This window comes from Bombina bombina, chromosome 11 (genome assembly GCF_027579735.1).
Source record: "Bombina bombina isolate aBomBom1 chromosome 11, aBomBom1.pri, whole genome shotgun sequence".
In the NCBI taxonomy this organism is placed as follows: domain Eukaryota; kingdom Metazoa; phylum Chordata; class Amphibia; order Anura; family Bombinatoridae; genus Bombina; species Bombina bombina.
Window position 1 is genome coordinate 94,059,952 of NC_069509.1, and position 18,082 is coordinate 94,078,033.

Consider the following 18,082-nt stretch of genomic DNA (forward strand, 5'->3'; position numbering starts at 1 on the left):
GCTAAAAATAAAACCCACCCATTAAACCCTTAAAAAAACCTAACACTAACCCCCGAAGATCCACTTACAGTTTTTGAAGACCCGACATCCATCCTCAATGAAGCGGCAGAAGTCCTCAGCGAAGCCGGCAGAGGTCTTCATCCAAGCGGCATCTTCTATCTTCATCCATCCGGCGCGGAGTGGCTTCATCTTCAAGACATCCCGCGCAGAGCATCCTCTTCTTCCGACGGCTAACGAAGAATGAAGGTTCCTTTAAGGGACGCCATCCAAGATGGCGTCCCTTGAATTCCAATTGAATGCGAGCTCAATCCTATTGGCTGATTGGATCAGCCAATAGGATTGAAGCTCAATCCTATTGACTGATTGCATCAGCCAATAGGATTTTTTCACCTTTAATTACGATTGGCTGATAGAATTATATCAGCCAATCGGAATTCAAGGGACGCCATCTTGGATGACGTCCCTTAAAGGAATCTTCATTCTTTGTTAGCCATCGGAAGAAGAGGATGCTCCGCGCCGGATGTCTTGAAGATGGAGCCGCTCCGCGCCGGATTGATGAAGATAGAAGATGCTGTCTGGATGAAAACTTCTGCCGGCTTGGATGAAGACTTCGGCCCGCTTGGATGAAGACTTCTGCTGGCTTTGCTGAGGACTTCTGCTCCTTCATTGAGGATGGTCGTCGGGTCTTCAAAAACTGTAAGTGGATCTTCGGGGGTTAGTGTTAGGTTTTTTTAAGGGTTTATTGGGTGGGTTTTATTTTTAGCTTAGGGTTTAGGTGGAAAAAGAGCCAAATGCCCTTTTAAGGGCAATGCCCATCCAAATGCCCTTTTCAGGGCAATGGGGAGCTTAGGTTTTTTAGATAGTATTTTATTTGGGGGGGTTGGTTGTGTGGGTTTTTTTTCTGTGGGGGGGTTGTTTGTATTTTTTTTTTTTACAGGTAAAAGAGCTGATTTCTTTGGGTCTATTGTTAGTTTAGTTTAGGCTAGGGTTTTTTTTTATTTTGGGGGGGGGGGGCTTTTTATTTTTAGATTAGGTGTAATTAGTTTAAATATTTAATAATTTCTTTTTTATTTTGTGTAATTTAGTGTTTTTTTTGTTGTAATATAGTTAATTGTATTTAATTAATGTAATTGATTTAATTGTAGTGTAAGTTTAGGTGTTAGTGTAACTCAGGTTAGGTTTTATTTTACAGGTAAATTTGTATTTATTTTAGCTAGGTAGCTAGTAAACAGTTAATAACTATTTACTAACTAATCTACCTAGTTAAAATAAATGCAAACTTACCTGTGAAATAAAAATAAAACCTAATATAGCTACAATGTAACTATTAGTTATATTGTAGCTAGCTTAGGGTTTATTTTATAGGTAAGTATTTAGTTTTAAATAGGAATTATTTAGGTATTAATTGTAATTTTTATTTAGATTTATTTTAATTATGTTCAAGTTAGTGGGTGTTAGGGTTAGTGTTAGGGTTAGGTTTAGGGGTTAATAACTTTAGTATAGTGGCGGCGACGTTGGGGGCGGCAGATTAGGGGCTAATAACTTAAGTATAGTAGAAACGACATTGGGGGCGGCAGATTAGGGGTTAATAAGTGTAGGTAGGTGTTGGCGATGTCGGGGCGTTAGGGTGTTAGGTTTAAACATAAATTTTCTTTCCCCATAGGAATCAATGGGGCTGCATTACAGAGTTTTACGCTCCTTTATTGCAGGTGTTACGCTTTTTTTAGCCAGCTCTCCCTATTGATGTCTATGGGGAAATTAATAAAATTATTATTTTTACCAACCACGCAACTCTCTATATACTGATTATGGCAGAGGTGTACAAATCACACGATAGTTTTTCAGTCTTCCTTGTCGTAGAATCTGTTCTTCAGTGCAAAGCAAATGAAAATATTTTGCTACAAAAACAATTAGTATTATTGTTATTATAATTAATAATATCATTTTGTTTTACAACTGCCTTTTCCTCTTTCCCTATTTCATTTTAGGTCACAGCAGCTTCTAAGAACGTTAGCCGTAAGTTTACTTTTTCCCGATCACTAGTAGATAGAATTTTGTGTATTCAATAAATTATAAATGTATAAAACACTTAGGGCAGATTTATCCTTTAGCCTGACCCCCGAGAGTGTAATTTGTGAGGCGCATTCAGTGCTGCTCCCTACACTTGTGCAATTGGTTGAGTAGTTTGTCAATCACCCCAGTTGCATCAGTCAGGGGTGATTTTCATCTGTAAACTCTGTTAGCAGCGAGTGTTTAGGAAGCACCATTGCTTTAGAAATATCATTTGCAGACACAAATGAGTGAGCCTGGAACCAATAGGGGCATTCACCTCTTGATAAATCTCTACCTTAGCCGTATTAGTCATCTTAAATATGTTGCAAATATAAATAATTTACAGTTTTTTGGGGGGTTAATGTTTGTTTGATTTTGTGTTCTTTTGTTTTATTTGTGTATTTTTGTTTGATTTTACATCACATTTTGGGTTTTTGGGGTTTTATTTTTAAAGCACATTTTAAGTAAATGTAACTTTGAGGTGTCAATGTTCTCCTATTAAAGGAGGGGTTGATACTAAATTACTTTTTTATTTTTCGTATTAAATACGGATAAACCTTTTACCATAGCATAAAATAAAATATAACTACATTGTTCTTCATTGTGTTTGTTTTCTGCACATTATTAATATATTTAGGTATTTTCTAGTGCACATCTAATGTATAACAAATATGAATTTTTCAAACAGGTCCAATAACATCATCTGATGGCTATGACGGAGATGTAGAGTCACTCTCAGAGGTAGGGCCCTTAGCTCTTATATAAGGAAGGGGTATTTTATGTTTAACTAAAAAGTAAATTAAAAACAGTTAAGGGAATCACAGTCACGTGTATTAAAATTGCTATTTATTTATAGAATTTAACTGCAAAGTAATATTCCGCCATCACATTTTGTTAGGTCTCAGCTAAATATGATTTTTAGCTGTTTTTGTTTTTAAATTACTATTAAATAAAATGTTTAACACCTGAAACATTTCACAATCTGCTAAATTCTATATTTCTCATTGCTAACATTTTTAGTTGATCATTTGAGCCAGCTCCAAAGATGGCCGCCAATAAAACGATAATGCAAACGTATTGTTTTCTAAATATTATGTATTCTAATAACTTAATTATAGATAACGTTCTCTAAAGTACAACGGTCTATACGCTGCTGATTATAACAGTACCCTTTCTGCAGCAAGTTAGTATATAAGAATATGTCCTCATATAAAACAAGGAGGGGCGGAGTTTAAACGTTATTTCTTTTGCAAGATGTACCGATTCCACGGATTCATCCTTACTTGTGGGATATTATCCTTCCTAACAGGAAGTGGCAAAGAGAGCACCACAGCAGAGCTGTCTATATAGCTCCCCCCTTAACTCCACCCCCCAGTTATTCTCTTTGCCGGCTCTAAGCAGGAAGGGTAAAGTGAAAGAGGTGATAAACTGTTAGTTTTTATTTTATCTTCAAGCAAGAGTTTGTTATTTTTAAATGGTACCAGTGTTGTACTATTTACTCTCAGGCAGGAGATAGATGAAGATTTCTGCCTGGAGGATGATGATCTTAGCATTTGTAACTAAGGTCCACTGCTGTTCCCACAGAAGCTGAGGAGTACAGGAAAACTTCAGTGTGAGGAACGGTTTCTTGCTATACAGCAATGAGGTATGTTTAGTCATTTTTTCTGCAGAGACTGTGATAACTCAGAGAGGCTGACAGTATCCCCATAAGGGGAAGGGTAAGCAGTAATCCTAGTCTTAGAAGGGGCTTTACTAGCTTGCATAAAGGGCTTAATTTATGGGCACTCAGTTTGAATGATTTATAACCAAACGTTTGTGTGTTCTGGGAGTAACGTTTTTTATTATCTGAAGGGACAACTGTATGAGGGTACACTTGGCTTTTTTGGGGTTTTTGATAACCCACATGGCTGAAAAATCACTTGGTAGATTTTTCTAAAGGCCTTAGTAACATTGAGTGTGGTGGGCGTGGCCTAATTTCGCGCCTCAGTTGCGCACTTGTTTTCCATAGACAAGCAGCAAACTTCAACCAGAGGGTCCTGGGGAACTTATTGGGCCTAATTGAAGCTTTATCCCCACATTATCAACCCCTAAGGGCAGGTAGGCTCCACAGTAGAGCTGTGGCAAGGTGCTGACAGGGGTTTTTACTGTTTTTTGGCACTTTGTCAATCCGGTTTTCTTATTTGGGGGTTAAATGTTAAATTTCTTGTGGTGCAATCTTACCATAGCTTAGTGTGTCTACTGCAAACATTTCGGAAAATTTGAAGTAATTTTAAGCAGTTTTGCAGTTTGTGTATGTCTTTTTTTCTCTTAAAAGCACAGTACCGTTTTTGAAAATTATTGTTTTTTCATTAAATAAGGTGTTTTCCAAGCTTGCTTGTCTCATTACTAGCCTGTTCAACATGTCTGACACTGAGAAAACTCATTGTTCAATTTGTTTAGAAGCCATTGTGGAACCCCCTCTTAGAATGTTTCCCATTTGTACTGATATGTCTATAAATTGCAAACAGCATATCTTGAGTCTTGACCTATAAAAGTTTGGCACTGGATGATTCTCAGAAAGAAGGAAATCAGGTTTTGCCATCTAGTTTTCCCCAAGTGTCACAACCGTTAACGCCCGCACAAGTGACGCCAAGTACCTCTAGTGCGTCCAATTCTTTTACCTTGCAAGATATGGCCTCAGTTATGAATACTACCCTCACAGAGGTTTTATCTAAACTGCCTGGGTTGCAAGGGAAGTGCAGTAGCTCTGGGGTAAGAATGAATGCTGAGCCTTCTGACGCTTTAGTAGCCGTATCCGATATTCCCTCCCAATGTTCAGAGGTAGGGATGAGAGATTTACTCTCTGAGGGAGAGATTTCTGATTCAGGAAAAATGTTCCCTTAGACAGATTCAGATATGACGGCATTTAAATTTAAGCTAGAACACCTCCGTTTATTGCTCAGGGAGGTTTTAGCGACTCTGGATGATTGTGACCCTATTGTAGTTCCAGAGAAATTGTGTAAAATGGACACATTTTTAGAGGTTCCTGTTTACACTGATGTTTTTCCGGTCCCTAAGAGGATTTCGGACTTTGTTACTAAGGAGTGAGATAGACCAGGTATTCCGTTCGCTCCCCCTCCTGTTTTTAAGAAGATGTTTCCCATATCTGACACCATGCGGGACTCATGGCAGACGATCCCTAAGGTGGAGGGAGCTATTTCTACTCTGGCTAAGCGTACAACTATACCTATTGAAGACAGTTGTGCTTTCATAGATCCTATGGATAAAAAATTAGAGGGTCTCCTAAAGAAAATTTTTGTTCATCAAGGTTATCTTCTTCAGCCTATAGCGTGCATTGTTCCTGTAACCACTGCAGCTGCCTTTTGGTTTGAGGCTCTAGAAGAGGCTCTTCAGGTGGAGACCCCACTAGATGATATTCTGGACAGAATTAGGGCTCTTAAGCTAGCTAATTCTTTTATTACAGACGCCGCTTTTCATCTCACTAAGTTAGCGGCAAAGAATTCAGGTTTTGCCATTTTAGTGCGTAGAGCGTTATGGCTTAAGTCCTGGTCAGCTGATGTGTCATCAAAATCTAAGCTTTTGACCATCCCTTTCAAAGGTAAGACCCTATTCGGGCCTGCACTGAAAGAGATCATTTCAGACATCACTGGGGGGAAGGGTCATGTTCTCCCTCAAGATAAGTCAATTAAGACAAGGACCAAACAAAATAATTTTCGTTCCTTTTGAAACTTCAAGGGTAGTCCCGCTTCCTCTTCCCCTGCTGCAAAGCAAGAGGGGAACTTTGCTCTATCCAAACCAACCTGGAGACCTAACCAGGCTTGGAACAAGGGTAAACAGGCCAAAAAGCCTGCTGCTGCCACTAAGACAGCATGAAGGGGTAGCCCCCGATCCAAGACCGGATCTATTAGGGGGCAGACTCTCTCTCTTTGCTCAGGCCTGGGCAAGAAACGTTCAGGACTCCTGGGCTGTAGAAATTGTAACCCAGGGGTATCTTCTAGATTTCAAAGATTCTCCTCCAAAGGGGAGATTCCATCTTTCTCAATTGTCTGTAAACCAGACAAAAAGAGAGGCGTTCTTACGCTGTGTAGAAGACCTTTTTACCATGGGAGTGATCTGCCCAGTTCCGAAAGAAGAACAGGGACAAGGTTTCTACTCCAATCCGTTTGTGGTTCCCAAAAAAGAGGGAACCTTCAGACCAATTCTAGATCTCAAGATCCTAAACCAATTCCTAAGAGTTCCATCCTTCAAGATGGAGACCAATTGGACTATTTTACCAATGATCCAGGAGGGTCAATATATGACCACCGTGGATTTAAAGGATGCGTATCTACACATTCCTATCCACAAAGATCATCACCAGTTCCTCAGGTTTGCCTTTCTGTACAGGCATTACCAGTTTTGGGCTCTTCCCTTCGGGTTGGCCACGGCGCCAAGAATCTTCACAAAGGTGCTAGGGTCCCTTCTGGCGGTCCTAAGGCCGCGGGGCATAGCAGTGGTGCCTTATCTAGATGACATCCTAATTTAATCCTTTCCAACTAGCCAAGTCTCACACGGACTTAGTGTTGGCCTTTCTAGGATCTCATGGGTGGAAGGTGAACGTGAAAAAGAGTTCTCTTATTCCTCTCACAAGAGTTCCATTCCTGGGAATTCTGATAGATTCGGTGGACATGAAAATTTTTTCAACGGAGGTCAGGAAATCAAAGATTTTAATCACCTGCCGAGCTCTTCATTCCATTCCTCGGCCGTCAGTGGCTCAGTGAATGGAGGTAATCGGACTTATGGTAGCGGCAATGGACATAGTTCCGTTTGCTCGCTTGCATCTCAGACCACTGCAACTATGCATGCTCAAACAGTGGAATGGGGATTATGCAGATTTATCTCCTCAGATAAATCTGGATCAAGAGACCAGAGACTCTCTTCTTCGGTGGTTGTCACAGGATCACCTGTCCCGGGGAATGTGTTTCCGCAGGCCAGCGTGGGTTATAGTGACAACCGACGCCAGCCTACTGGGCTGGGGTGCAGTCTGGAATTCCCTGAAAGCACAGGGCTTGTGGACTCAGGAGGAGGCCCTCCTACCAATAAATATTCTGGAATTAAGAGCGATATTCAATGCTCTTCAGGCGTGGCCTCAGCTGGCTTCGGCCGGATTCATCAGATTTCAGTCGGACAACATCACGACTGTAGCTTATATCAATCATCAGGGGGGAACAAGGAGTTCCATGGCGATGATAGAAGTTTCCAGGATAATCCAATGGGCAGAGACTCACTCTTGCCATCTATCAGCGATCTATATCCCAGGGGCAGAGAACTGGAAGGCAGATTTTCTAAGTCGTCAGACTTTTCATCCGGGGGAGTGGGAGCTCCATCCGGAGATGTTTGCTCAACTGGTTCAGCTATGGGGCACACCAGAATTGGATCTGATGGCGTCTCATCAGAACGCCAAACTTCCTTGTTACGGATCCAGGTCGAGGGATCCTCAGGCAATACTGATAGATGCTCTAGCAATAACCTGGTCATTCAACCTGGCTTATGTGTTTCCACCTTTCCCTCTCCTTCCGTGTCTGATTGCCAGAATCAAACAGGAGAGAGCTTCAGTGATTTTGATAGCACCTGCGTGGCCACGCAGGACTTGGTATGCAGACCTGGTGGACATGTCATCTCTGCCACCATGGACTCTGCCACTGTCGACAGGACCTTCTGATTCAAGGTCCGTTCTAGCATCCAAATCTAATTTCTCTGCAACTGACTGCTTGGAGATTGAACGCTTGATTTTATTAAAGCAGGGTTTCTCTGAGTCGGTCATAGATACCTTGATTCAGGCTCGAAAGCCTGTCACCAGGAGAATCTATCATAAGATATGGCGTAAATATCTTTTTTGGTGTGAATCCAAAGGCTACTCATGGAGTAAGATCAGGATTCCTAGGATTTTGTCCTTTCTTCAAGAAGGATTGGAGAAAGGATTGTCAGCTAGTTCCTTAAAAGGACAGATATCTGCTTTGTCTATTCTATTGCACAAGCGTCTGGCAGATGTCCCAGACGTTCGGGCTTTTTGTCAGGCTTTAGTTAGAATCAAGCCTGTGTTTAAACCTGTTGCTCCGCCATGGAGTCTAAATTTAGTTCTTAATGTTCTTCAGGGGGTTCCGTTTGAACCCATGCATTCCATAGATATTAAGCTTCTATCTAGGAAAGTTCTGTTTCTAGTTTCTATCTCTTCAGCTCAAAGGGTTTCTGAATTATCTGCATTACAATGTGACTCGCCTTATCTTGTTTTCCATGCTGATAAGGTGGTTTTGCGTACCAAACCTGGGTTCCTCCCTAAGGTTGTTACTAATAGGAATATCAATCAGGAGATTGTTGTTCCTTCTCTGTGTCCTTATCCTTCTTCTAAGAAGGAACGTTTATTGCACAACTTGGACGTGGTTCGTGCTTTGAAGTTCTATTTGCAGGCAACCAAAGATTTTCGTCAATCATCTTCTTTGTTTGTTGTCTATTCTGGAAAACGTAGGGGTCAAAAGGCTACAGCTACCTCTCTTTCCTTTTGGCTGAAAAGCATCATCCATTTGGTTTATGAGACTGCTGGACAGCAGCCTCCTGAAAGAATTACTGCTCACTCTACTAGAGCGATGGCTTCAACATGGGCTTTTAAAAATGATGCTTCTGTTGAACAGATTTTTAAGGCTGCGAATTGGTCTTCGCTTCATACCTTTTCCAAATTTTCCAAATTTGATACTTTTGCTTCTTTGGAGGCTATTTTTGGGAGAAAGGTTTTGTAAGCAGTGGTGCCTTCCGTTTAGGCTTCTGTCTTGTCCCTCCCTTCATCCGTGTTCTAAAGCTTTGGTATTGGTATCCCACAAGTAAGGATGAATCCGTGGACTCGGTACATCTTGCAAAAGAAAACAAAATTTATGCTTTCCTGATAAATGTCTTTCTTTTGCGATGTACCGAGTCCACGGCCCGACCTGTCTATTCAAGACAGATAGTATTTTTTATTGAAAACTTCAGTCACCTCTGCACCTTATAGTTTCTCCTTTTTCTTCCTTGGCCTTCGGTCGAATGACTGGGGGGTGGAGTTAAGGGGGGAGCTATATAGACAGCTCTGCTGTGGTGCTCTCTTTGCCACTTCCTGTTAGGAAGGATAATATCCCACAAGTAAGGATGAATCCGTGGACTAGTTACATCACAAAAGAAAGAAATTTATCAGGTAAGCATAAATTTAGTTTTAATTACTTTGCTTTGTATTTATTACACTGCTGACATATGTTATTATGTTCTAACTGCTGAATCCTCCTGTATGTCATCCTATGTATCCACCTGTATTGCTGTTTGTTGCTATATGTTCATTTTATAACTCTCTTGTATTTTTTTATGTTCTAGACTTTGAGTGATTCCATCGGTAAGTTCAAAATATTTTCACGTTTCTTACTTATAGCTTTGTATTTCAGGCGTAAGAAGTTGTAAATTTATCAGTGTATTATTATATTACTTAGCAATGTTTTGTGCTTCTGACAAACATAAATATGTTTAAAACACTTTTCCTATAAGTAGTAGATTATTAGATATAACATACTTAGCAATCTTGAAAATCAGGTGTGTGACGGATACCCCGGCTACCCCGACTGGGTAGCTCCGCCAAAAGGGGTCCTGCTTCCTCCCTGCCGACTGCAGCTATGTAGCTGGCAAGTGACCACAGCCTGTAGCCACCCCTGATGCCCGACAGCACCAGTACTCAGGGTCCCACCCTGTGGCAGACTCCAGCTACCCAGACTAGGTAGCTCTGCCAGAGGGTCCTTCCTCTGCCTGAAACAGGCTGCTATGTAGCCCAGGAAAGTGATTTTAGCAGGAGCCCACCCAAATAATTAGACATACTAGCATTCAGGTGAAACAGGAACTGATTTTATTGAAAACACACACTCCTTTTATACAGACAGCTCATCTTGATAAGAACAGAAGACAATGCCACAGTTTTCCCGCCATTCCGCCCCTCCAGACAGCCCGGCACCTCCATAGGAGCCACAGTCTCACATAATCCCAAACTAAGGGTGGCGGTTTCGGGTTGATCCCGGTGGAGCGGCGGCACTTCCAGGGTGTAATTTTAAAGCTCTCGTCCCCAGATGCCACAGTCCAGAAATTAGCATGATTCGTTACTGGAGAACGGAGTTACAGTCCATTGAAGTTATGGGGTTAGGGTTGTCCAAAACCCCCAGTTCCCAAGGGAGCTCCCCTCTGATAATTGCCACAGATCTTGTCCTCCCTAGGGGCTACCAATCCCCAAAAGAGCGGAGTTCTGGGGCAAAGGGCTGCTGGAGCAACCAAGGGTAAAGTTAGTGGGTGTCCTGCTGTCCTGTGGCCGACCGGAAGATCCAAGAACCCGGCCAGCCTGAGAGGAGTTAGGCGGGTGTCCGCTGTGAGGCGGCTGACCGGGAGTTCCAGGAGCCCGGCCAGCCTAGGAGGGTTTTCCTGGTCATACACAAGCTCTTCACAAAACAAGCAAACAAAAGCTTCCAGAGATTGTGGTTGCTCTGAGGAGCCCAAAACCACTGAGAAACAACAGGGGGGAGGTTGTAGGTAGCCTTAGCTGTCTGGTATCTGTGACATCTCCCCCCCTCCAGTTCGGCAAACCCGGCTAGACCCTTAACGGGTCAGCCTGGGGCTGTCCGACAGTGGCCCTCCACTTCTCGGTTGCTGGGAGAGGTTATCCCAACTCTCCTGATCTTGGGGCATCCTGTGGGGCTCCTGCTGGCGTTTATACCCTGCGCACTGGGCGCAGGAATAGTCACATAATGCAAAGTCCCAAACAAGTTTGCTAAGGCCGTCTCACAAACTATTGCTGCTCCACAAGTTCCAGTGTCCTTAAGTTCCATGGCCAACTGTCTCCCTCTGTGACACTCTGTTGAGTACCGGCTGACCCACCCACAAACAAAGCCAGGGCCAGTTTCCCGGCTGTATTTCCACCCCAGACCGGAGGGGGAGGTTGCTCCTTAGTGGGGCAGATAAAGCTCGGGCACCAACTGTATACACTTTTATCCTCCTTGCCCAATGCAACGCCTGCCCTTGGTGAGAAATACTCCAGGACAAGAAAAGGGTAGAGACCCTGCCAAGCTACTGAGGGGAGAGTCCGTCTGTCTTTTCTCCCGAGAAGGAGATCTACCACTGGGGAGGGAGGTCTGCTACCTCCGCTCCATGGGAAACTGTGCCGCCGCTGGGGAGGGAGACCGGCTGTCTCTGCTCCCTGTATGGGGTTCTGCCGCTGGGGAGAGAGACCAACTGTCTCCTCTCCCAGAAAGGGATTCGGCCGCTGGGGAGAGATATTGATACACGTCTCTCCTGGCAAGGGCTTCTCTGAAAGGGGAGGGAGGACAACTACCTCCGCTCCCAAAGGATGGATCTGCCACCGGGGAGAGAGACCGACTGTCTCCTCTCCCAGAAAGGGGTTCTGTGTAAGGGGAGGGAGGACGACTACCTCCCCTCCCAGGGGATGGCTCTGCCACTGGGGAGAGAGACCGACTGTCTCCTCTCCCTATACCTGGCTCTGCCGCTGGGGAGAGAGACTGACTGTCTCCTCTCCCGGGAAGGGGTTCTGCTGCTGGGGAGTATTATCGACATCCATCTCTCCCTGCAAGGGGTTCTCTGTAAGGGGAGGGAGGACGACTACCTCCGCTCCCGAAGGATGGATCTGCCACTGGGGAGAGAGACCGACTGTCTCCTCTCCCAGGAAGGGGTTCTGTGCAATGGGAGGGAGGATGACTACCTCCGCTCCCAGGGGATGGCTCTGCCGCTGGGGAGAGAGACCGACTGTCTCCTCTCCCTGTACCTGGCTCTGCCGCTGGGGAGAGAGACCGACTGACTCCTCTCCCGGGAAGGGGTTCTGCTGCTGGGGAGAATTATCGACATCCATCTCTCCCTGCAAGGGGTTCTCTGTAAGGGGAGGGAGGATTACTACCTCCACTCCCAGGGGATGGCTCTGCCACTGGGGAGAGAGACCGACTGTCTCCTCTCCCTTCTCCTGGCTCTGCCGCTGGGGAGAGAGACCGACTGTCTCCTCCCCCAGGAAGGGGTTCAGTTTACAGGGAGGGAGGATGACTACCTCCGCTCCCAGGGGATGGCTCTGCCGCTGGGGAGAGAGACCGACATCCATCTCTCCCTGCAAGGGGTTCTCTGTAAGGGAGGGAGGAAGCCTACCTCCTCTCCCTGGTTTCCTGGGGCTGTTACAGGTGCTGGGCAGAGGCCGGCGACTCTCTGCCCTGTTGCCAGCGCTTCTACTGGGGTGGCTCCTTTGTCCAGGTCTATAAGCTCGGGCCCAGGCTGCTGATCTGTATCTAGCAGCTCGTGGTCGCTTATGCTCTGTTGCCACTCATCTGAGGCCAACCTCCATGATTCCTAGAGTGCTGCACCACAGCTCCGTGCAGACTCCGTGGCATGCTGCAGAACTCAGTATAGCAGCCTCTTGTATGCCTTTTCCAGTCTCCATTCTTGGACAATAAGCGATACCATATCGGATGCCAGCCAGGTTACCCCCGAGAGATCCAACAGCTGCTCTCAGGAGTGGCCAATGTTAGTTACTCTCAGTTCCGCCCCGCTCCCAAATTCTGGGTCTTCTGTCAACTTTTCCAATAGTAACCCAGGGCCGCCGAAGCCAAAGCCCTCTGTGGGGGAGCAATCCTCCAGCCATGGCGTACTTGCATAGCGAGCCATCGGAGGTCCCGATAGCCGTCCTCCACCCACATCTCTGCCCAAACCAGTCAATCTAGTTCCGATAGCCATTCCTCCATGGGCTGCTCTCCCAGGAAAAGCACTTGCAAGTCCCACCGGACCCAGTACCTCTCATTATCTGTGGGGAGGACCTTTCCATCACAATCCTTTTCTTGTTGAAGCCTCTCCCTCCATAGTTGCCGGCGGACAATGCTCCTGCAGCTCAGCTGTCCAGTTCAGAACCAGGACCGTCCAGCTGGGTCAGTGCCTCCTGTACTCTCCTTAGGTACTCGGCTTCCATAGTTACTAGCTACTGTGGCCCTTCTCTGTCAGCAGGGATCGTGTGAAAGAAGCAGATCCCACCGCTACCAGCCAATGTGACGGATACCCCGGCTACCCCGACTGGGTACCTCCGCTAAAAGGGGTATTTATTTGTATTTATTTATTAAAAATGCTGGTAAATTTCAATCTTACAGAGATTTTAAAGAATCTGACCCTTTAAATCTTTTTATTATTTATATTTAAACTGGTCTTATTGCCACCATGAACCTCTTGGTTCAAACTGTCAGTACAGGGTCATTTTTGTACCATTTATTCCAAAACCAGATCTCTTCTATATTTGGGAAAAACCTTCAACCATTTTCAACTTTAACAATAACTAAATATAAATTTGAGAGTAGACTTCTTCCCATTTATGTTCTACTTAGTAGTGATGTTTTTGAATTATTCTAATTTGAAGATTTTTCAATTTTGGTGCAAATAACTTAAAGTGTTTGTAAAGTTTAAGGAGTTAGTGCCGGCTGTAATGCTCGTGGGATATTCCACTATTAGACAGAACTTGGCCAGTATTCTTGTTATCCCAGCGTCAAGTAGGAATGATAGGGAATATCCCAGAGCAGAGAAAGTTTGCAAGATGAAGTAAGTGGTACTCACTATAGGCAGGATAGTCTTTAGCGGCAACAGGCAGGGAATTAGCAGTTAGGTAGTTCAAGGGTAGACCACTTGAAGGACTGAAGACTACAGGATAGCCTTTGACGGCAACAGGTAGAGAAACCAGTGGAAAGGCAGTTCAAGGGTAAACCAGTAGAAGGATCAGGCAGGCAGAGTTTGGCAACAGTAAGGCAGTCCAAAGGTAAACCACTAGAATGGTCAGGCAGGCAGGGTTTGGCAACAGTAAGGCAGTCCAAGGGTTCAAAGGATAAACAGGTAGAGTGGTCAGACAGGCAATGTTCAGCAACAGTATGGCAATCCAGTACTTTAGGGGTTAAGCAAGCAGAGTAGTCAGACAGGCAGAGTTAATTAACAGTGAGGCAATCCAGTACTTTAGGGGTTAAGCAAGCAGAATAGTCAGACAGGCAGAGTTCATTAACGATATAGCAATACAGAATACAGTAATCTATCACACCCAGGAGCACACAAAGTGACACCTATACTTGGGCAGAGAATGTACGTAACTTAAGTTACTTACATAGGTGTAGATTAGCGGCAAGGAGGAGACCGACCGGCTTCAGAGAGAGGAGTGTGCGGCAGTGTTATCGCTGCACGCAACAGGAGCCGACAAAGCCCCTGACAATGAGCAGGGTAGCAGACGTTGCGCCCCTAGCAACAGCTAGAGTGGCGTGGCGTGACACCGGCATCTAAAATTAATCTTAATAACAGGGGCACTTTAATTCATTAAGCTTTACAATGACGCTTCTTTTTTGAAATATGTACATTTGCATTGTGGAAAACAGACCGTTGATCCGTCGCCCACATCTCCTACTGTAATTAGCAAATCGATGACGAATCCGGCTTCCTCCAATTGTTGCGTTACCCACGAGCTGGACACCAAAGGGGGCACACAGCGATTAGAGGAAGCTGGATTTGTTATCGATATGCTAACTACAGTAGGAGATTTGGGAGAAGGATCAGCGGTCTGTTTTCCACAACGCGAACGTAAGTATTTTAAAAAAGAAGCATCATTGTAAATTTTAATGAATTAAAGTCCCCCTGTTTTTAAGATTATTTTTAGATGCTGGGCACTAATTCCTTAAGCTTTACAATTACTTTAAAGGGACACTGAACCCAATTTTTTTCTTTCCTGGTTCAGATAGAGCATGCGATTTTAAGCAACTTTCTAATTTACTCATATTATCATGTTTTCTTTGTTGTCTTGCTATCTTTATTTGAAAAAGAAGGCATCTAAGCTTTTTTTGGTTCAGACCTCTGGACAGCATTTTTTAATTGGTGGATGAATTTATCCACCAATCAGCAAGAACAACCCAGGTTGTTAATGTTTACCAAAAATGGGCCGGCATCTAAACTTACATTCCTGCATTTCAAATAAAGATACCAAGAGAATGAAGAAAATGTGATAATAGGAGTAAATTAGAAAGTTGCTTAAAATGTCATGCTCTATCTGAATCACAAAAGAAAAAAATTGGGTTCAGTGTCGCTTTAAGTACCAGTAAATATTAAACCTTAACTTTTAAAAAAATACTACCTGATATTGTTTCTACTATATTATATAAACTTGATTTCTGTATAATTTTCTAAATATCATTTTTATGTTTCAGATTCTAGGATAACACTAATGTGTATTTTTATTTCTTAACAGATTCTTTTGTACTAAATGCCAAGTATGTTTCACCATATGAGGTAAGACTGTTAGTTATTACATGCGGAAATATTTTTTTATTTTTAAAGAGTCACAGACAAATGGATTCAAAACTTTATTGACTGTGGAGTTACAATGTACAATGTAATATTCATTATGTCATGTTAAGAAAGTCTGAAATAAAGTTACATTTTTAGCTGTAACATTACAAAGTCCATACACCATCCTTCTAAATGTATTTAAAAAAAGAAATTCTTTATTAGCAACATTTTTTACATTTTAGTTGTTTAAATAAATATATATACGGTATGTGGGTGTGTGTGAGTGGATTTGTATGTATGTATATAGTTATGTGTTTATATGTGTATGTATGTATATATGTGTGTCTATGTATGTATGTGTGAATGTAAATATGTTTGTCTATGTATGTATGTATGTGTGTATGTAAATATGTGTGTCTATGTATGTACTGTATGTGTGTATGTAAATATGTGTGTCTATGTATGCATGTACTGTATGTGTGTATGTAAATATATGTTTGTCTATGTATGTGTGTATGTAAATATGTGTGTCTATGTATGTACTGTATGTGTGTATGAATATATGTGTGTATGAATATATGTGTGTCTATGTATGTACTGTATGTGTGTATGAATATATGTGTGTCTATGTATGTATGTACTGTATGTGTGTATGAATATATGTGTGTATGAATATATGTGTCTATGTATGTACTGTATGTGTTTATGAATATATGTGTGTCTATGTATGTATGTATGTACTGTATGTGTGTATGAATATATGTGTGTATGAATATATGTGTGTCTATGTATGTACTGTATGTGTGTATGAATATATATGTGTGTATGAATATATGTGTGTCTATGTATGTACTGTATGTGTGTATGAATATATGTGTATGAATATATGTGTGTCTATGTATGTACTGTATGTGTGTATGAATATATGTGTGTCTATGTATGTACTGTATGTGTGTATGAATATATGTGTGTCTATGTATGTATGTACTGTATGTGTGTATGAATATATGTGTGTATGTAAATATGTGTGTCTATGTATGTATGTGTGTATGAATATATGTGTGTCTATGTATGCATGTACTGTATGTGTGTATGTAAATATATGTTTGTCTATGTATGTATGTGTGTATGAATATATGTGTGTCTAGGTATGTATGTGTGCACATATATATATTCACAAACATACACAGATATACACACAGATACAAATGCGCACATATATTTATACAGATTGGAGTCTTTCGCAGTCCAACACCTTGTTATTTACTATATCCAATGTAATCAATGTTAACACAACATTTAGATATGTCACATATATTTATGTTTTATTTATATGTTTGTATCTATGTTTAGCTATATTTATATATACTGTGTGTGTATATTTATATGTTTTATTTATATGTTTGTATCTATGTTTAGCTATATTTATATATACTGTGTGTGTATATTTATATGTTTTATTTATATGTTTGTATCTATGTTTAGCTATATTTATATATACTGTGTGTATATTTATATATAAATAACATTTTACAGCGTGAAGAACAAAATGATTTAAACTAATAGCGCACTTTGGGCTCAGTGCAAGAATAAGAGCGCTATTGATTTAACTTGAGAGGCGTTAGCGCTCAATAACACTAATGTTTCATTCTATAACTGTTGTGCGTTATTTTTTGTTCTAGAATGAAGGAGCTCATGGCGGCCATTTCAGTAAGTTGATAACTTTCAGTGTTTGTTGATCACTGGGCAATTTGTGCTGGGTATAAAATGCTAGAAATATATATTATATCATCTTGATGCCACAGTCAATATGGTTTATTTACAATAATGTTTTCCAAACTATAGTTTTTTATTATTTCCATTAACTGATTTGTTTTTATGGTTTATTTATTTATAATTTTATAAACGTTATATCCTGTAGGGTGATACAGACAGATTTTATTAGAGTCTGACACCTAGAATCTGATTAAACGCGATAGGGTTAGCGCCAATGTTAAGTGTTAGTTTTTCTTTTTTACACTGTGCCTCCATTAAAGGCTATGGGAGAATACGTAACACAATCATTATATCGAGAGTCTATCTTTTAACACACATCGGCTTTCACAAGAGCCCATAGTTTTTACTTTCAACTTGTAATGCGCACTTTACCTGACGTGCGCAAAAACCTTCTAGTGAAGTTAATATCCGAGCGGTAGCGTTATATAGCGCTCCACTTGTAACCCAGCCCTTAGTGGGGGAGATTTTTAATTTTTCTAAATTTTAGATTTTTCAATATTTGGTGCACATTACTTATTAAGTGAACACTGTACCTTGATTTTAGAATAATGGCTTATAATATTGTTTTAACTGTGTTACATATATTTGTTTTCAGTACATTGTTATTGATATTCATTTAGTTGTTATTTTTTTGGGAAACTGCTGATATCTAAATTTATTTCTAAACAGATTCCGTAGCATCTGGCAACAGCTTTGATTCGACATCTGAGGTATGACTGTTAGCTGTTAGATATGAAAATAATGATTTATTTCCCACTTTAGGACAGAGGAACCATCCAAGTTAATAACGGAAACAAAAATGTAAAAATAAGTCACATGATATACTGTGAATCAAAACCATGTGATTGTCTCTGGGGGGACTGACTGCGTTGCTAGGCGCATCCCCAAGTCAATTCTACCGGAGTCTCTACAGGGAGGGTAGCAGGAT